This window comes from Chiloscyllium plagiosum, unplaced genomic scaffold (genome assembly GCF_037043375.1).
Source record: "Chiloscyllium plagiosum isolate Xiang-an unplaced genomic scaffold, Cpla_swu_hap1 HiC_scaffold_9, whole genome shotgun sequence".
Taxonomy (NCBI): domain Eukaryota; kingdom Metazoa; phylum Chordata; class Chondrichthyes; order Orectolobiformes; family Hemiscylliidae; genus Chiloscyllium; species Chiloscyllium plagiosum.
Genome location: NW_028270147.1, coordinates 120771170 through 120792596, shown reverse-complemented (window position 1 = coordinate 120792596; position 21427 = coordinate 120771170). Strand labels below are relative to the sequence as shown.

Here is a 21427-nt window from a genome sequence, read left to right as displayed (position 1 = left end):
CTGTCATTGGCATCAAGTTTCATTTCAAGGGGAGGTGATAGCTGAGTGGTATTAGTGCTACGCAAATATTCCAGATACTCAGCATATTCTAGGAAGCTGACACTGGATAGTCCAACATATGTTGAGCTGGGGTGAATTCTCTTTGATGCTTATAGAAATTGGGTTGTTGGGGTTTTTTGGATTTCATCAAGGGCAAGTAGTCATCAGTGAGCATTTGCTTTATGTAGTGCATGTGAATTTGGAAAGTCTTCAGCTCTTGTATAATTGTGTGCTGTCTGTTGATGTGCATGTGATGTAGTTGTCCTTTATTTTTCCTCTGGCATCCCAGAGAGCTACCAAACAGACAGTGGCTAGTGTGATGGTAGTCACTGATGAATCCTCTTGATGACTCAAATGGACTGGTAAACCCAAAGGACCTTTTAGGCCTTGGCGAGTATGTTGCCAAGCTGTTGTCTGGATTGTCAGGTTTGGCAGGTTCATCAGCCTTTAGGCTGCTGTGTCCAGTCAGTACATTGTTGTTTAAATTTAAGAGTGGGAATGGTATTGTAGAAGATTGGCTTTTGGGAATAGTAGAGGGAACATGGGCCCATCAAGTAAGGATGGCTGTTTATCCTCATGAAGGACTTGTGCCGGAATCATGGACTCTCCTCTTTGGATGCTGCCTGACGTGCTGTGCTTTTCCAGTGCCACACTTTTTGACTCTGTTTATCCCTAATGCCGACTAAGTCCGACAGATTGTTTAAAGCAGAGCTTCAGCAAACAGATACTTGATGGCATGAAATCTGCAGTGTTAAATGGTTTAAGTGATGTCTCATTTTGGCAGTTGTCAACATTTGTGATTATGTAAATTTTGTGCTTTCAGTGCTCACGGGGAGTCATCAAAGAAAAGCACAAGCTCTCCATCGTTCCATTCCACTGTGAGTTCTATGTCTCAGAGCACTTTTCAGAATGGCGCAGTGATAACATCCAGCAAGGGGAAAAGGCAGCTGCGTGCTACTACCTCCACACCTTCACCTTCTCTAGCCGACGTCAGTGTTACTGCAGCCAGGCCCTCCACATCCTCTGCTGCAGGTTGGAACTCTCGGAATCATGTCTTCTGTAACTGTCATTTGTTTGTCCTAAACATTGCCATGGGAGTAGGTTTTTTAAAATAAAACCCTGAGTAAGTAGACAACCAAGGTGAAGTGAGAGGCATAGTGATGATTGGAAGAAATGATGAGGTGCCACGTGACGTGGAAGCAGGTGCTTTTTCATTCAAGTGGTCGGATCCTGTCTGAGGAACATGAAGCAGAAGTAGCCTATTCAGCCTGTTGAGCCAACCCCTGTCATTCAGTACAATCATGGCTGATCAGTGCTTCAGTATCGTTTTAGCCACCCTGTTCCCATGACCCCATACACTGTTGGAAATCAAATCCGTCAATTTTTACATAAAACATACTTGATGACTATGCTTTCACAGCTCTCTGTGGTAGAGAATTCCAAAGGTTCATGACACTGAAGTAGCAACAGAATTGTCATCAGCTCAGACCTAAGTGACATGCTCTCATTTTTAAGTGGTCCCACCAGTCCTAGACTCCCCAACGGGGGAAATGTTACCTACATCCACCCTTTAAGTATTTCGTAGATTTCAATTAAATCAATTCAAAATGCTGGAGAATGCAGGTCCAGTTTTCCCAATCTCTCCCCATGAGAATGTCCTGGAAACAAGTCTGGTGAACCTTTGTTGCATTCCTGATCATTCACCAGGACCCAAATACAATGATTGGGTTTGGATCTTCTGCACGCTTTGCTATTTGTTGTATCCTGTGAATCTCATGAAAATTTCAATGTCTTGTCCCTTGTCATTTTTTATGCAGTTCCCGAACTTGTTTTGAATCCTGGAGAGGCGTGCAGTTAACCTCATGATCCCAATGCATTATTTAACTAATTGTAAAAATTGTAATTATACTTTTCATTTTGCTTATTGCAGCCTCGATGCTCAGCTCCCCGCCAAGTGTCCAACACCACACGACTGCTCAACACACTTACTTGGATGCTACAGAACAGTCCATCCGTCAGCTATCGGAGATAGACACGACTCGGGGAGTAGCCCTTGCTCAACAAGAGACTGTGTCGTTGGCTCAGATCCTAAAGGTACGGTCTATGCCTTGTGCTGTTTCAGAAATGATTTTGTAAAATTGTCTTAAGTGACAATGGCTGCGCTCGTTTTCCAAACCAGGCAATATTCTGAGCAATGTTCTTCAGTTAAATCAGGCAAACAAAGATTTTTCCAAAACTAAAGATTAAATTTACTTACTCTGGTGTTGTGTTGTACCAGGACAATGCCTAATCTTAAATGTGCAGATATTAGCATCGAACCTGCGCATGACTGCACTTTACAAGTTGACTGATAGAAGCAGGGCAAACTTGCCAAGTTTTCAAGAAATTTCAGCTTTATAAAATTTATGCCATTATGATGAGATTTATGAGAAATTTTTTTTTATTTATAAAGTTGCAATCTGAAAATTAATTGATTAAAATCTTGTCATTTGTTACTCTTAAGATTTTGGTGCCTTTGCATTTCAATTGTTACTCTCTCTCTCTGGACACTGCAAATTTAAATACCAGCTTTTCACAGAGCAGAGCAGTTGAATGTAGAGTGATGGTTCCTATTTAATCTTTGTTTGTGTCCAGGCCCAACAGCAGACACATGAGCACGACATAGCCCTGCTGAAGCTGAAGGCTGAGCAGGAAGCTGCTGCAAGTCAGAGGCAGCTAGAGGAGGCCAGACAGAAAGCTGTACAGGTACTTGAACATGTAACAGGTGTCTGGAAATGCAAGGAATTCAGTGTTGACTGCTTCTCACCGTGCAATAAGAACAAACAAATTATATTTATAAAGTGCCTTTAACATTGAAGTCAAACCTCTCCCCACCCCTGCCCTGTTCCGCTCCACCGGTAAACTGCCCCTCTCACCAAAAGCACATCATGAGGATATCAGGAAGCTCAACATCATCCATTACAAAACATCAGCATGATTTGAATCATGTCCACCACCTTAAGAGCCTATTCCCTCTGTCATCTGTATATGGTAGCAACAAGGTGCACCATCTATAAGATGCTCTGCAATACCTCATTGAATGCTCTTTTGACAGACCTAGAGTCATGACCTATTCTGCCTGGAAGAACAGGGCAGCAAATGCCTGGGAACGCCGCCTATAGTTATGACTTTAAAATATATTGCTTTTCCTTTGCTGCCTACAATGGTCTGACATACATTGGGAGTATCTTGCAGCCACATGGATTGCCGTGGTTTAAGAAGATCACTAACTTTCACCTTTTAATGCCAGTTGTGGTTGGACAGTCAGTGTCAGGGATATCTACATCCTGAGAATGAATTAAATAATTAATTCCTGCTTTTTCAGTTCTGAATGGTCTGGTTTTTAGTTTTAAGGTTGAATACATCTCCCCATCATGGAAACAATCTCGCAATACCATGACTAAGTTAAATCAAAAAAACCAAAGAACTGCAAATACTGGAAATCAAAAAAACAAAATCACACTATGACGAGGTTACTGTGCTTATATGTGCCATTGGAGGAGAGGGAAAGGCTTAAAAGCTTGATTGTAAAACAGAAGCTGTGTCAGTGAGCTTACGTTGCATGATGAAACATGGATCATAAGTCAATTCCACATTGCATTTTAATAGTGCTTTGTCTCTTGATTAAAGTATCTGAATTATCAATTGCTGGATGTGAAAACCTCTCTTTGTGTTCTCAGGCATGTGCAGAAACTCTGCAGCAGTTTGTACAGGTTCGCCAAGAGATGCTGCAAGAGTCCACAACTAAAATGATCGCTCAGCAGGTGGAACTTGCAAGGCTGTTGGCTGATACAGCACGTCAGGTTACAGAGGTACTTTCTTCAAGTATACTTGGCAAGATGGCCCTTTCCCCCAGTCATGCTGAAGAGCCAGTACTTTCTGGAGTTTTGAAGGAATTTCTCTCATACAGTTGCTGCATTGAGTTAATTGTCACTACAGTTTGAAATTATTTCATTCCTCTAATGTAGTAAACTGTCAAGGAAGAGCAGGGCAAAGCTTAACAGCATACCATATGATATTAAGAAAGATGACCAACTGCTTGGTCAAAGAAATAGGTAAGCTGGAATATTGGAAAGAAAGAAAATGTTACTATTTGAGCTGTGTTAGAACAGAATTGCATAGCTGATGACAATGCAGCTGAAAGCTTCAGTGCTGAGCTGGGGTGGTGAAAATGAAAATGCTAAAATGGGGAACGTAGACACTTCAAAAGTTTCGAGGATTGAAGGAAATTGCAGAGATAGAAAGGAAAAATATGTACGGAAGGACAGGACTTCTTATACTGAAGCTGTTGGCAAGTCATGAATCAGCAAGCACGAGGATCATGGGTAAAAGGGGCTTGGTATGAGGGTGAGGTATGTGGAGCTTTTGAATATGTTGAAGTTGATGAAAGTTCAGTCAAGAGAACATTGAAATAGTCATGTCTGGAAGTGAACAAATACGTAAACAGCTGAGGGTGCAATTTTGGGTCATGTGATGGAAGAGTTTACTGAAGATAAGAATTCCCATTGGATGAGCTCTGTAGTAGGTTTCCTTTATTCATGGAGGGAATTGCCTTCGTATTCGTGACTGCATAGCTGTGATTGATTGATAAATACCATCGGAATCAGTATATAAACACCCCATTTTCACTCCTTTTCACAACGTCTGAGATCTTTTAGCACATTGTATCATGCTCCCCTTTGGAGAAAAGAAAGCATGAAATGGAGCCTCAAGGAATCGAGCAGGAGTAGGGTATTCGTCCCCTTGAGCTTGCTCCCCCATTCTATCAGATCATGGCTGGGCCAACCCAGGCCTCAACTTGTCTTTTATGCTTGATCCTCATAGCCCTCAACTGCTTAATATTTCAAAAATCTATCTACCCTCTTTTAAAATAATTTGAGGTAGAATCATAGAATCCCTACTGGGTGGAAACAGGCCCTTCGGCTTAGCAAGTCCACACCCACCCTCCGAAGTGTAACCCAACCAGATCCATTCCCCTATCCCATTTAGCTGTCACAATTCTTTGGGCGAGAGAATTCCAACCATTCACTGAGAAAGAAAAATGACTTTACATTTTTTTAAATGAATGTTCCCTTCTGTAATGTCCCCTGGGTTGAGACCTCACTAGTACAAGAACATCTAGTCAACATCAACCCCTGTCAAGCTCCTCAGAACATTGTTTCCATAAGATAACCCGTTATTTGTCCAGACTCTATTGAATAATGACCTAACCTATTCTTGACAGACCAACCTTTTCATCCTCGAAGCAACTAAATTAATCTTTTTTTGAGTGGCCTCCAATGCTAGTTTATCCTTTCTTAAATATGAGAACAAAAATTGTATACAGTACTCCAAGTGAGGTCTCAGCAACAGCCATTGTGGTTAACCAATCCTCAGTCCATGCTAATACATGACCCCCAATACCGTGAGCTCCTATGTTGTGCAATTGACTTTTATGTAGCACCTTATCAAATGCATTTTTAAAATCCCAATACAGAACATCATCAGATTCTCCTTTATCAGCTCTACTTGTTATCTCCTCAATGAACTCGAGCAAATTTATCAAATATAATTCCCTTTCACAAAATCCAGTCTACCATGTTTAATGATAAGCTTTTCCAAATGTCCTGCTATTTCTTCCTTTAATAATCAACTCTGCTGTTCTGCCAAAACAGAAATTAAACTAACTTTCCTGATTTCTGTCTCCCTCCCTTCTTGAACAGGCGCATCAATCCACTGGAAGCTCCCTGTATCCACTGATTCGGGAATAATTCAAAAGATGCCTTGAATATCTCTGCAGCCAGTTGTCTTAAAAATGTTTGATACAGGCCATTAGGTCCTGTCTGCGTTTAATCGTATTAGTTTGTCATTACTTTGTCCCTTGTGACAAAGACTGTTGCAGCATTTTTCCTCCCATGAATACCTTGCTTTTTGCTATCTTTGGGATGATAACGGTATTCTCCTCCATGAAAACTAATGTAAAATATTGGTTTAAATTATCTGCTGTTTTCCCTGTACACATTATCAATTCCCGAATCAGAACCTCCAAGGGTTCGAAGCTCACTTTAGCTACTCACCTTTTACATACCTGTAGAAACTTTTGCCGTTGGTTTTTGTTTCTTGTCAATTTAATTTTATGATCAATTTTTTTCCTTTCTCGTCCTCCGCTGTTGTGTCGTTCTTTTCCTGTTGGTACTGTCCTTGACTGCCTTTGTTACCCACGGGTGGTTCACCTTTCTCTTAGAGTTCTCCTTTTTGCCTCAAATAAAATTTTGCTCAGCGTTATGAGAAAAGCCCATCATATCTCAGTGACCGAGCATGTGAATTTTTTTAACACTGGATGCTTCAATTTTAATGATGTTCTCATTGGTTTTTGCTGTTTCAAAGAAGAGCTGAGATCATCTGGAAAGTAGGTGGCAGCTGATTCAGTATTAGTTCCATAATTAATTTGAAGACTTGCAAAAAGAAATTATTTGCAATACTGTGAGAGCAGGGGTCTAGCCAATAGCTATTCCAAAGAGGCGGCACACATGTGATGGGTTGAGTAGGGGCCTCTGATTTCAAAAGCATGATGTGATCCAAGTTGTCTTCTAATCTGTGCTGTGCTAATTCTTTCTGGTTTAGATGACTGAATTGGCATGTGCACAGGTAGCAGCAGGATCTCTGACTGCCACAAACCTACCTCATGGAACAGCTCCTGTGCCAGTGACAGTGCTGTTGGACCAACAGAGGCAGCAGCATTCAGACTTCATCAACCAACTTCGAAACAGAGCTGAACCTGACAGGTAAGGTTTTTACACTGCCCCAACCTGATCAATAATATTTAGCTTCTTGGCTTAATAACCTGAGGTTTGTTGCTTGATGCGATGCACAGTTTTTGATGTTTTTCCTCTTATCTGTGATCAGGAGAGGCAGGGTCAATGCACTCAGTCTTTTAGGAAAAAAGGAGGTGGCTCAGTAGTCAACACTGCTGCCTCACAGCGCCAGGGACCCAGGTGACTCCAGCCTCAGATGACTGTCTGTGTGGAATTTGCACATTCTCCCGTGTCTGCATGGGTTTCCTCTGAGTGCTCCGGTTTTCTCCCACAATCCCAAGATGTGCAGGTGAGGTAAATTGGCCGTGCTAAATTGCCCATAGTGTTCAGGGATGTGCAAGTTTGGTGCATTAGTCAGGGGTAAATGTTGAGTAATAGTGTTAAGAGATAGGTTTGGCTGGGATACTCTTCAGAGGGTTGGTGTGGATTTGTTGGGCCGAAGGGCCTGTTTCCACACTGTAGGAATTCTATTCTATTCTATGATCAGAGTAATTTTGGGGATCTAACAAGATCCTGGTATTCAGAGGGCATTCTGTTCATTAAAATAGTATTGTGCACTCTTACCTTCTGCAGCAATTTGAGGTAGACTGCTCTGTACAATTTCTTCAAACATTTTGTTCTGGAACCAATCAGGGACTTGGTAATATGATTGATTAATGAGTTCAAAATTGAAGACCCTTTTGGTAAGATTCAATGCAGCAGAATAGAATTTAGCTTTAGGCGAAGGAATTTGGTTCTTTTACTAGTTTCTAAAGTTAAAGGCAGTCACAAGGGTATAAAGTAATAGTGAGCTAAATGGGAATGGGATGAGAGGTTAGAATGTTAAAGCAGAAGAACATATTCAGTTATTTCATAATTCGCAACAATGTACATTTATTTATAATAGAAATGCACGATGAAAAGATGGCAACAGCGGTGCATAGCTAAAGGAATTGTGGGTGACATCAAATTGAAAGAAAAGATATACAAAACTGCAAAGGTGGTGGTAGGCCAGAAAATTTGAGAATTTCAAACTATCGAAGGATGAACAAAAAACTGCTGGAAGATACTTTGTCCCTTGTGATAGAGACTTTGCTTATTTCCCATCTTTGGGATGGTAACAGTACCTTCCGGATTTGTAAGATAATTGGGCAAATTATCCCACTAGTTACTCAGCCTAAAACAAAGTGCTCTGTGATGCTGTGGTCATGTCTCCAACTTTGAGCCAGAGGCCTGGATAAGTCCCATCTGCTCCAGAAGTGTTGATTAGGAAAGAAACATGAGACAAACTTCAGTAATTGAATGTACAATCTTGATGGTCTCTGGAAGTTCCAAACTTGACTGTTTTGTATCCTCACCTGAGGCCTGATCTCAATTAATCTCATTTAAACTGAATTGCCTTTTTTTGTGTTGAATATAATTGAGGTTTGTCCTGTCTGCATGCTCCCTTGTGAAAAATCTGTTGCAACCTGTCAAAGAACAAGATTGTAAACTCAGATTCGCTGATAGCCTGTTCAAGGGACAGTAGGTGCTGCAGTATTGATCCCATTTTCCATTGAACTGAGACAGGAGATGGTGAGCTTGCTGACATGTCGTTCACGGAAAAAACTGTTTTAATTTAAAAAATTGCCATGGCTGTGGTGGAATTGAATCCAGAGACTTAGCTGGAAGTAGCTGATCGTTGTTTCTTTCTTTGTTTCATCTCAGAAAGAATGAGTGCAGTCCAACACCAGCTGGATCTGCGGAGAAACTGCCGGACACTAAAATGCGTAACTCCACTTTGTTAGACAGTCTGTCTGAGTCATCCAGACTCAAACATCATGATCGGAGGTGGGCACTTTATGTTCGCTGTGGATGCTTTTACATAGTACAATATTAATCCATAACATATTTCTTGAGTACTGAAAACAACAAATACTGGAGATCACAGTGGGGAGGTGATGGCCCAGTGATATTATTGCTGGACTGGTAATCCAGAGATCCAGATAACATCCCGGAGAACTGGGTTCGAATTGTTCGAATTGAATTCAATAAATATCTGGAATTAAGAATCTAATGACCATGAATCCTTTGTCGACAGTTGGGAAACATCCATTTGATTCACTAAAATCATATAGGTCGGAAACTACCATCCTTGCCTAGTTTAGCCTACATGTGACTCCAGACACACAGCACTGAGGTTGACTCTGAACTGCCCTCTGGGCGTGTTAGGGATGGACAATAAATGCTGCCTAGTCAGTGACACCCTCATCCCAGAAACATTTTTTTTAAATCCATGGAGAGAGCAAGCTAACATTTTGAGTCTAGATGACTCCTCTTCAGAGCTCTGATAGAGTCATCTTGACTCAATGTTAGCTTGCTCAGTCTCCATGAATGCTGCCTCACCTGCTGTGAGCTCCAGCATTTGTTGTTTTAAGTACAGATTCCACCATCTGCAGTGATTTCCTTATATATTTCTTCTGTATTTTGTTTATTAAATTCCCCCTAAATTGCAGCTCCTACTCAACACCTTAACTTACAGAGTACTGTGACCCTGGTGCCAAAAGCCTCCATTGACTTGTTCAATCACACCATACGTTGGGGCAATTGCAAAATGCCACTGTGGCTGAAAGGAATAGAATCAGAGTCATACGACATGGAAACGGACGCTTCGGTCCAACTCGTCCATGCCAACCAAATTTCCCTAAATAAACTAGTCCAATTAGCCTGCATTTGGCCCATATTCCTCAACCTTTCCTATTCGTGTACCTCTCCAAATGCCTTTTAAATATTGTAACTGTACTTGCATCCACCACTTCCTCTGGCCGTTCATTCCATGTATGAGTCAACCTCTTTGTGAAAAAGTTGGCAACTGATAGTTTCACTGTTGCCTACGGTGAGTGAATCGCTAGGGATTATTGTTCATTCAGGACCACCCCTTGCTGAGCATGGCTCAGGGCCTCAAGAGATTCCAAAATGTGGCTTCAGCCTCCTTGTGGGTTACCACATGCTCCTCAAGGCTTTGTGTTTGAGAAGCGCAGGTATTTATGGATGGGCGTGCTATGGAAGGAAGGAAGGAGGCGGCGTTCATTAATTAATTAATTTATGGAATATGGGTGTCACTGGCTGTGCGAACATTTATTGGCTAATTCTAATGCCCTTGAGAAGGTGGTTGCGAGCTCCCTTTTTGAATCACTGCAGTCCGTGTGTTGTAGGGCCGACTGGTAGTGCTGTTGGGAAGGAGTTCCAGAATTTTGGCCCAATGACACTTAAGGACAGCTGAAAGATTTTCAACTCAAGATGGTAGTGGCTCGGAAGGGAACCTGTAGGTGGTGGTGTTCCCATGAATCTGCTTCCCTTGTCCTTCGAGATGGTATTGGTCATGGGTTTGGAAGATCCATATCGAAGTGTTATGAATTTCTGCAGTGTATCTTGTTGATAGTACACACTGCTGCCCTGGGCATTAGTGGTGGAGGGAGTGAATGTGGCCCCAATCACGTAGTCTGCTTTTTCCAGATGCCGTCAAGCTTCTTCAGTGTTCTTGGAGCTGCACCCAAACCAAGCCAAGTAGCGAGTAGTCTATTGCACTTCTGACTTGTGGCTTGTAGATGGTGGACAGGCTTCAGGGATTCGGGAGGTGGTTTATTTTTGTAGGATTCATTGCCTCTGACCTTCTCTTGTGGCCACAGTAGTTAGATGGCTAGTTCAGTTCAATTTCTAGTCAATAGTAACCCCCCAGAATGTTGATGGTGGGGAATTTGGTGATAAAAATTAGTCACTAGCAGTAAATGACACCGGTTCATCAGGTTATAAAGAAAAGTTGAGCATGGGTTTATTTCTGGGGCTACAGAATGGAGATGTGTTAGATACGTGTAGAACCATGAACAGATCACCCTTGGAGCACTGCAAACAGTTCTGATCTTCATATTGTAATATGGATGTAGAGGCAGTAGGGAATATATTAAAAATATTTACTGGAATTATATCAAAACTGAATTTTAATCCATCAAGCAAGATTGGACAGTCTTATCTTGTTGAAAAAGAGTGACATGGTCGAGGCCATTAAAGTTATGTCGGGGTTTGATAGGGTTGACATAGAAAAGATATTTCTGCTTTTGAATGACACTGTCCACTGGAGCTATGGATACAATAGTACATCCAACAGGGAATTTGCTGGGGAGGAGGTGGGGGATGGAGCGGGGGGGCGGTGGGGAAGGTCTTTACCCAGAAAGAGGTTTGACGTCAAACTTACATCTCCAGGAATAATTGAAGCAAACAACAGATGAATTCAAGAAGAAGCTTGGAATACAAGTTATCGAAGAAAAATATGTTGATGGGTTTAGGTGGAGAGATACAGAAGGAGGCCTGTGTAAATCACAAATACCGAGACTCTGTTTTTGTGTTCTAAACCTGTGCATGTGTGTTGATCTGTGACATTTCTATGGCAGCAATGGCAGCAGGAAACAAGACAGCCCATCCTTACCATTCTTGGAGAAAAGCAGAACCTCCCACCATACAAAGGGAAACAGCTCTATTGAAGAGGTGGTTCCAACAGCAGCTGACAACTCGATCCGCAGTGACAGTCTGCCTTCATTACCTGGTGAGAAAGGCGAATTCTTTAACCAGAAATGATGTTTTGTCCTTCCACTGATCTCATGACTTAAATGGGGAATGGTGTCTCTTCAGTTAACTGATTCAAATCAACCAAATCAATTGCCACGTAAGCACTCCTTCCATACCCAAAGGATATGTGGGTCAAATAGTAACATGTCTTGCACTGATTTATTTCAAGTTCCCTTTATTCAGTCATGTGCTTAAGCTATTCAATCCAACTTTCTTGTGTTCCCCTTGGATCTGTGGTTATGCATAAGGAAACTTCCACATGTCCCCTTAAACAATGTGTGATTCAACATAACAGTTGTGTTGAATCGATAATTGTAACCCAACTCTGCTCCTTGGGCAGATAACTAATCCAAGGATTCTAGCTCGGCCTTTAACTTCATGTTCCAGTTCTAAATCTTTCAGTGAGCAATGGAAAATAACAAAGAACAATGTCAATCATTTATTGTCTCTCCAGATTCTGTTTCTGTTGCCACTGAGTACTCTGTTAAGTTCGATGACTCAATGACTGAAGATGACATTGTAGAGAAATCCTTCCGTCCCCTTCTGCCATCAAAGAGCCATCGCTGCTTTAAAATGGGGAAGAAACGCAGCCAGCAGGATGATTCTGATGAAGACATACTGCAGGATCAATCGGCTTCAGTAGCTGTAAAAGTGAGTTCTCCCATGGGTTAGCCAAGGGTGAGTGGTGGTGCCAGTTAGTGGGATCTCAGTGCTTGGAATAGTTGCTACTTTCCATGTTCTAGGTATCTTGCCATGAGATTCAGATGTAGAGGATGAGGAGCAGCTGGGGCAATGAGTGTAAGGCAAGTGTTGGGCAAGGGCTGTTTTTTTAAAAGATAAGTACCACTCACTAACAATGTGCCCACAGTTTATAAATCTTGAAGAGGAATTAATCTTTTACATTGTTAATCTTTGTAATCGAGTTACCATGCAGTGAAGACAGAGATTAATATTTACGGGGATTCCTTGCTCACCTAGTCAGGTAAACACAAGCTAAATTTGACTGAATTTACAACTTTCTACTGTCCATTAAAGGTGGTAACAAGATGCAAAAGACAAGTGGTGCTTGCAGAGGAATTTGATTTGAACAAGAGACATTTGTGCAGATAATAAGAGATATTCTAATTGGAAGGATATGGTTAGTGATATCTTGCATGGATCTATGTTGGAGCCCTAACTATTCAGTATTCACAATGAAAGGAAAACCACATTCAAAATTTGGGGCCACTCTACAGATTAGAGGCAATCTCGAGTGTAGGTAGATGGAAGCATAAAATCAGAAAGCAATCTTGATAGTTTAAATAAATGAAAAAGTTTGTGTCAGCAAGTGAGAGGTTGGATCAAACTAGGATATTTCTTGATTGTGAAAATTGAGAGACAGTGGAGTTTAAAGAAACTTGAAGGGTGTGATCCAGCTGTATACAGTTCATGAAAATGTCACAAATAGGCTCAGAAATGTGATCAAGGGGCCAGTGGAATGTTGACATTTATGTCCAAAGAAGACTCAAAATCAAAGGATTAGAAGTCATGCTTCAGCAGTTCAAAACCTGGTCAGACTAAGCCATCAGGGCTGGGCACCATGGCTTAAGAAGAGTATCACTCTTAGTGGAAGTGCAATGTAGACTTACTGTAGTGATACTTGGGTTCTGAGGCTTAATTTAAGAAGAGAGATTAAATAGACAAAATGGTGGAGTCAGAACATTGATATTGTGGAACACTTTTGCACATGGAAATGGATGAAGTTTGAAATTCACTTCCACAAACAGTGATTGATTTGAAATCAGTTACAAACTTTAAATCTGAGATTGGTAGATTTTTAACCAAAATGCTGAAGGATTATGGGACAAAGACAGGGATTTGTCATGATGTTGAAGATTACCATGATTTGGGTGAATGGTGGAATAGGCTCAATAAGCTAAATAGCCACCTCCTGGTTAATGTTGATGTAACCATGACACCCTTATTCTCCATATGTGCAACTCCTATTCTGTTTTTGGTTATTTATCAGAACCTGGCAGCAAATTAGTAACTGGAGTCCTGACCATAAAATTATCAGTATGAGGGACTTTGCCAGTCTTAATATGTTTTACAGATGATGAAATGAGACAGTCCGCATTTACTCATCCTGATAAATATTGGGATAGTTTGATGGGATCACTTGTGATGCAGCATGATTGGCATGTCTGATGATACTCCAACTTCTTTTAATTGTTGTTGTTGTCTGCACTCAGTCCTGAGTTTTCGTGGATTATGGGGCAAGTTTTGCTTGGGTCAGGGGAAGCAGATCACCTCACTCTGTACTGTTTGTTCTCCTATCTTTCGCTATTCAGCATGATTTGAGCCTGCCCTTCTCTGGCGGACAAGACAGTTTCTCTCAATTCACCATGGCGATGGTGCGACAATACATGGAGGGGGAGGAGATGCGTGCACAGCACCAGGTGTCACTCCTCAAACTCCGAGAACAAGCCTTGAAGGAGAAGACCAAAGCACAGCTGGCCTGGTTGGAGCACCAGAAAAAGTGAGTAGCTGACCTATGCAGTGATGTTAAGCTGAATAGCCTTTCAAAAATGCAATGTAAGAATGTGCAGATACTTCTAGTAATCCTTTCCGGAGAAGGAGGAAAGCTGTTGTCTTTTCTCATTGCAGTGAGGCTGTTGTGCAGAAGCTAGGTATTCACATCATCTTTCCCCTTATCACTATTTGGATTGAGTAGAATAAAGGCAATTTTGATTTTTTTTTTCAAATTTTTAAGTTTGTTCTTTGAATTTGGGATGTTTCCGGTAATGCTGGTATTTATTTACTATCCCTCATTCTCGAAATGGTCATGGTGGTGAGCTGCCTTGAGCCACTGCAGTCTGCTTGGTCAATATAAACATATCAACTCGCAAGTGCTGTTAGGTTTGGAGTTCAGGGCTCTGGAATAGATTGATGCAAGACTGTTGTCCTAATCCACGGGTCAGGATTTTAAACAAATTATTTCAATGGATTTCTTCGCTGCTGGTAAGGCCAGTATTGTTAGTATTGTTGTCCATCCTTCATTGCACTTGGGAAGGTGATAGTGAGCCATTTCCTCAAACATCTGCAGTTCACCTGCTACAGGTACAACCACAATGCTGACAGGAAAGGAATACCTGGGATTTTGATCCGATAGCAGTGAAGGAATGGTATATTGCTAAGTCAGGATGTTGTATGGCTTGGAGAGGAATTTACAAGTAATGGTGTTACCATGTTATCTACTGTCTGTGTCATTTTAGGTGGTAGACATTGCAGGCTTTGAAGATGCTGTTAAAAGAATTGAGTGAGTTCCTGCAGTGCATCATATAGTGCACATAGCTCTCACTGTTTATTGGTGAAGGGCGTGAATGTATAGATTGGTGAATATGATGCTGATCAAGCAGGTTGCTACGTCCTATTTGGAGTTGTTTCTTGGGCATGTACTGGGGAGACAGGAAGTAAGTTACTTTGTGAAGAATTTTCAGCTTCTGACCTGGTTTGTTGACACAGTATTGTTTAGCTGATCAGGTTCAGTTTCAGGTCGAGGGTAACTCTAATGTGAATTGTGAGGGAAGCAGTGATGATAATACCACTTCATATCAAAAGGATTGCAAGAGATGGTCAATGCTTGGTAGGTATGGTGTGCATGCCATCCATGCTGCCGTAACACTGTAGTCACATATGCCATACTAGCTGTGGGCAGAAGATTTCCTTCTTCAAAGTCACTGCATGAATTAGTTGGGTTTTTATGGCTGCTCAACATCTTTGTGGACACTTTTACTGACACCAACCTTTTATTTCCAGAGTAACTTTTAAAATACCCTTTTTAATTTTGTGAGCATAAACAATATCTTGTGGAGATAAATTTTCTCCAAATCGAGTATGACGAGCATGGAGGGCATTAAAGTTATAAAATATTAAGAAGAATTTGCTCTTTAACAAAATCTTAAACCCTGATCATTCTCTTTCTGGTTTCGTTGCTAATTCACCAGTGGTGAAACTGTGTGATCTACTTGGGCAGATTTATCCAAGTTTGTTTGTAAATTCGAGCATTATTATACCATGTGTTGGGAGCCGTGGTTTACTAAAGAAGTTGAATCTCTTGTCAAGACGAAGAAAGGACTTATGTTACGATGAGATGTGAAGTTCAGTTATGGCACTTGAGAGTTACAAGTTAGCAAGGAAAGACCTAAGGAGAGAGCTAAGAAGAGCCAGGAGGGGACATGAGAAATCACTGGCAGATAGGATCAAGGAAAACCATAAAGCTTTCCATAAGTATATCAGGAAGAGAAGAATGACGAGAAAGATCAGGGCCAATCAAGGATAGTTGTGGGAAGTTGTGCATGGAGTCCGAGGAGGTGGGGAAGCACTAAATGGATATTTTTTTTTAGTATTCACACTGGAAAAAGACAGTGTTGTCAAGGAGAATACTGCGATGCAGGCTACTAGACTAGACGGGATTGATTTTAACAAGGAGGTGTTAGCTATTCGGGAAAGTGTGAAAACAGATAAATCGCCTGGGCTGGATGAGATTAATCCGAGGATTCTCTGGGAAGCCAGGGAGGAGATTGCAGAACCTTGAGCTTTGGTCTTTATGTTGTCATTGTCTACAGGAATAGTGCCAGAAGACTGGAGGATCACAAATGCTGTCCCCCTTTTCAAGAAGGGGAATACAAACAACCCTAGTATTATAGATGAGTAAACCTTATTCGGTTGTGGGTAAAATGTTGGAAAAGTTTCAAAGAGATAGGATTTATCATCATCTAGAAAGGAATAAATTGATTAGGGATAGTCAACACAGTTTTGTGAAGGGTAGGTCGTGTCTCACACACCTTATTGAGTTCCTTTGAGAAAGTGACCAAACAGATAGATGAGGGTAAAGCAATTGATGTGGTGTATATGGATTTCAGTCAGGCATTTGATAAATTTCCCATTGTAGGCTATTGCACAAAATACAGAGACATGAGATTGAGGGTGATTTAGCTGTTTGGATCAGAAATTGGCTAGCTGAAAGAAGACAGAGTGTGGTAGCTGATGGAAAATGTTCATCCTGGAGCTCAATAACGAGTAATGTACCGCAAGGATCTGTTTTGGGTGCACTGCTGTTTGTCAGTTTTGTAAATGACCCAGATAAGGGCATAGAAGGATGGGTGAGTAGATTTGTAGATGAAACGAAGGTCAGTGGAGTTGTGTATAGTGCTGAAGGGTGTTGCAGGTTACAGAGGGATATAGATAAGCTGCAGAGCTGGGATGAGAGGTGGCAAATGAAGTTTAATGCAGAAAAGTGTGAGGCGATTCAGTTAAGAAGGAGCAACAGGAATAAGGAGTACTGGGCTAATGGTAAGATCCTTGGTAGTGTAGATGAGCAGAGAGATCTCAGTGTCCATGTATAGATCTCTGAAAGTTGCCACCCAGGTTGATAGGGTTGTTAGGAAGGCATATGGTGTGTTAGCTTTTATTGGTAGGGGGATTGAGTTTCAGAACCACAAGGTCATATTGCAGCTGTGCAAAACTCTGGTACGGCCACACTTGGAGTATTGTGTACAATTCTGGTCACTGCATTATAGAAAGGATGTGGAAGCTTTGGAAAGGGTGCTGAAGAGATTTACAAGGATGTTAGCTGGTATGGAGGGAAGGTCTTATGAGGAAAGGCTGAGGGACTTACGGCAGTTTTCATGAGAGAGAAGAAGGTTGAGAGGTGATTTAATTGAGAATTATAAGATAATCAGAGGGTTAGATATGGTGGACAGAGAGAGCCTTTTTCCCCAGATGGTGATGGCTAGCACAAGGGGCCATAGCTTTAAATTGCGGGGGTGATAGATATAGGACAGATGTTAGAGGTAATTTCTTTGGTCAGAGTGGTAGGGGTGTGGAACGCACTGCCTGCAACAGTAGTGAACTCATCAACTTTAAAAGGCAATTAAATGGTCATTGGATAAACATATGGATGATAATGTAATCGTGTAGGATAGATTAGATTACTTACAGTGTGGAAACAGGCCCTTCGGCCCAACAAGTCCACACCGCCCCGCCGAAGCGCAACCCACCCATACTCCTACATGTACCCCTTACCTAACACTACGGGCAATTTAGCATGGCCAATTCACCTGACCTGCACACCTTTGGACTGTGGGAGGAAACCGGAGCACCCGGAGGAAACCCACGCAGACACGGGGAGAACGTGCAAACTCCACACTGTCAGTCGCCTGAGGCGGGAATTGAACCCGGGTCTCTGGCGCTGTGAGGCAGCAGTGCTAACCACTGTGCCACCGTGCCACCCAGATAGGCTTCAGATTGGTTCTGCAGGTCGGTGCAACATGGAGGGCCAAAGAGCCTGTAGTGTGCTATAATGTTCTATGTTCTATGTTCATGTGACTTTGCCATGTTCTCTAACCAGACGCCTTCGAGACAAGGGAGAAGATGATAAGATGCCATCCATCCGTAGGAGACAACGTGGGCTTCTGCTCAGGTTGCAGCAGGAACAGGTATGACCCACTGAATGCCAGGGAAAATGTCGGGCTATCCACTAATACTTCATGAGTGAGCATATTTCCCCAAGGTTCCGATGGTTGCAAACCTTTTTTTAATGGTGATATCGTTTTTCCTTGAAATGCCAACAACAAATGCTGCTGAATGTAATGTATATGCTCTGCCTAGGGACAGATTTCCATACCATGGTGTTTCTGAATGCAGTTCTCCTACTGGCAATGCTATGCTATGATTATCCTCAATAATGCACATTAAGAGGAGAATTATTAATCAAACCTTGAGAAGAACGATTGTACAATGAGGCCACAATACTTTTAATGCTGCTTGTTGTATTTTGAATTTGTTGATTTTCCCCCGCCTTATCCCTCCATGTGAAAGAAATTAGCTGCCTGCTGTTATTGCAATGGATGAGCTCTCACACATACAAATGAACAGATTCCAGCTCTCGTTGGTTGCCAAGTGCCCTTGATTTGTCTTTAACTTATGACATTAATTGAAAGGATGCATCATTTATTGCCATTTAAATGTTTTATTTTTCACCCTTGCTTTCCCCTTGCCCTTGTACTTTTTTTAAAAACTGCTTACAAGGCATGGTATTGCTGATTAGGAGATCACTTAGTTTGGATTCCTAATTGCGTTGGAAAAGCAGGTGAGCTGCTGCCATGATCCTGGTTAAAACATTGTCCTGTCTCTTTGTTGCATCTGACTTTGTCCTAAAGCCATCTTTATGGTTTTCACTTTGTCCTGTTTTCTTCATGAATTGTACATTTGAAGTTTGAGACAGAGATTGCAAGCCAAGCCAAATTACGTCACTACCATGAGTTGGAAAACAGTGAAATTGAGATATTAACTAACGCTCAAAATTGCTCAATTGTTCTGACCTTGACTTTAGCAATAACAGATCTTGGACAACAAGGTTAGAACTTAAACAAAAACATGCAACTTTAACAGAATGCAGATGAATTACAAGGAAACGAAATTAATATGTACAATGTAAGCTCAATCTGCTTTGAACATTTACCCTACTTACATGGAACATTACAGTGCAGTACAGGCCCTTTAGCCCTCGATGTCACGCCAACCTGTGAAACCAAACTAAAGCCCATCTAACCTACTCTATTCCATTATCATCCATATGTTTATCCAATGACCATTTAAATGCCCTTAAAGTTGGTGAGTCCACTACTATTGCAGGCAGTGTGTTCCACAGCCCTACCACGCTGAGTAAAGAATCTACATCTGACATCTGTCCTCCATCACCCCTCAATTTACAGCTACGTCCCCTCGTGCTATCCTTCTGCACTCCACCGACTTTAATGTCATCCACAAATTTACTAACGCATCCTTCTATGCCCTCATCTAGGAGATTTATAAAAATGAGAAGCAGCAGTGGTCCCAAAACTGATCCTTGCAGTACACCTCTGGTAACTGAATTCCAGGATGAACATTTCCCATCAACCACCAAGTCTGTCATCTGACAGCTAGCCAATTTCTGATCCAAACCGCTAAATCACCCGCAGTCACATGCCTCTGTCTTTTGTGCAATAGCCCACCTTGGGGAACCTTAGCAAACACTTTACTGAAATTCATATACACCACATCAACCCTTATCCACCTGTTTGGTCACCTTCTCAAAGATTTGTGAAGCATGACCTCCCCTTCAGAAAACAGTGTTGATTATCCCTAATCAAGTTATTCCTTTCTAGATTATTATAAATCCTATCTCTTGTAACCCTTTCCAAAACTTTGCCCACAACTTGGCTTCCGCAGATTTCTAGAGATTTAACTTATTTTTTTACAGTCTGAGAATTGTTTCTCAGAACTTTCAACAAATCAATCACTGGAAAATAACTAAAGAGAGCAACCAAGAACAGCCAGTCCAGAAGAAGTCCAATCCAAACCAAACCTGCCTCCTGCCCAAAATCCAGTCAGAGCCAATTCATTTTGTTTTCCGCCTCTTTTCAACATTCGCTGTTAGCAGTCCTTCCTAGATTGTTCAACTTAACATCCAAATTGTCTCTGAGCACAGCAGCACCCTGGTGCTGAAATATCTGGAGTGTTCTTAGACCAGTCATTAATCTGCATCGTCTTCCCAGGTCAGCAGACATCTATCTTTGTTCTCCCCTTTTTTTGTTTTAAAACAAGTTGCTTTTCAAAGTGCAATTCTCAACTTCAGCTCACAGTTCCAAACCAAAACTGAGAAAAATATAGTGATGGTCTCAACACTGATTTTTGTTGGCATAGGTTTTGCCAATCACGCAGTGTCAGGCAGTGTCACGCAGAATTGGAATGTAATGTTATTGCTGTTGGACCCACTACAGATTTGCCAGATTCTGTATTCACTCAACCCAGGCACACTTTCCAACTTGCCCAGCAGCAAGAGCTAATACGTAATTCTCGAAAGCGGAAATCTGCCTGTTCATCATCTTTCTCTTCTGCAAAGTACTTGGCTGCTGAGGACAGTTTTCAGGTTTGAGAACTCAGGTTAACTCACCACAGACCTGGAAGCAACCTCCTGAAATAAAATCAGAAATGCTCACTCAAAGTAAGGCATCAGCTGTTGAAAAAGAACGTGAGTTACTCTTTCATGATAATTTTCCACCTGGAGGACTTGACTGTCTGAGTTCGTGTTGACAATACATTTTGTCGAAAAAACCCACAAAGTTTTCATCAAGAACAAGCATTATAAGTTGTAAACGTTGCACAGTGCCACTTGGAAACTGTGCAACTTAGAACTTAATGGGTTATGGAGTTGTGTGCCCTGACTTCATTTTTGTCTGTACTCTGTCGTCAAAATAAATTTATTGACGACGTAAAGACGGGTTTGGTTGGTCTCTAACATGGTAATACATTGTTTACAATTTCATCACAGGCTGGAATCAGGCATCTTCAAGAAGCCAACAAGGCTGCTCACAGGGCGAGGCAGCTGATTCTGAAACAGCAGGAGGAGGTTCAACATATGCTCCAAACCACCACCAAAATTCAGAAGAGACTCAAATCCGCTGGGGAGAGCAAGTTGGTTAGTATCCCACCATTTGCAAACTCCTGAACTGTTCAATGCAAGGTTACTATTAAAGTAAGGAATTACTTACTCAGCAGCATGAATGATGGGTGATCACTTTCAATCCAAACTTGCTATCAGCCAGGTTTCTGTTCTATATTATCATTACAATATAAATAAAACTTTTAATATTTTACAGAAAAGATGTAAGAATGGTTTGTCTGCCACTGAGAAACATCAACTTAAGCCTCGGTACTTTTATTAAGTTGATAACATGTTCACATGTTCCCTTGTGTCGAGGCCAAATCTCTGCAACCTAAAGCTGTATATGCAGGAATACCTGCTGCTGCCGAGAATACCATCCTTTGTATTCATCGATATCGTGTTTTGTTCTGCATTCTGTAGAAGTGACAACACAAGAAATGGAGCTTTCAGCCCAATGTATCTGTGCTTCTGTTCTTTCGCTCCCTGCAATCTGGTTCCGACCTGT

General features: G+C 41.6%; 1 pseudogene; it reads left to right on the top strand.

Moving 5' to 3' along the window:
* Nucleotides 1-371: 371 nt before the first annotated feature.
* LOC148149291 (centrosome-associated protein 350-like) overlaps nt 372-21427 on the top strand; it is a 629436-nt pseudogene continuing 608380 nt past the window's right edge.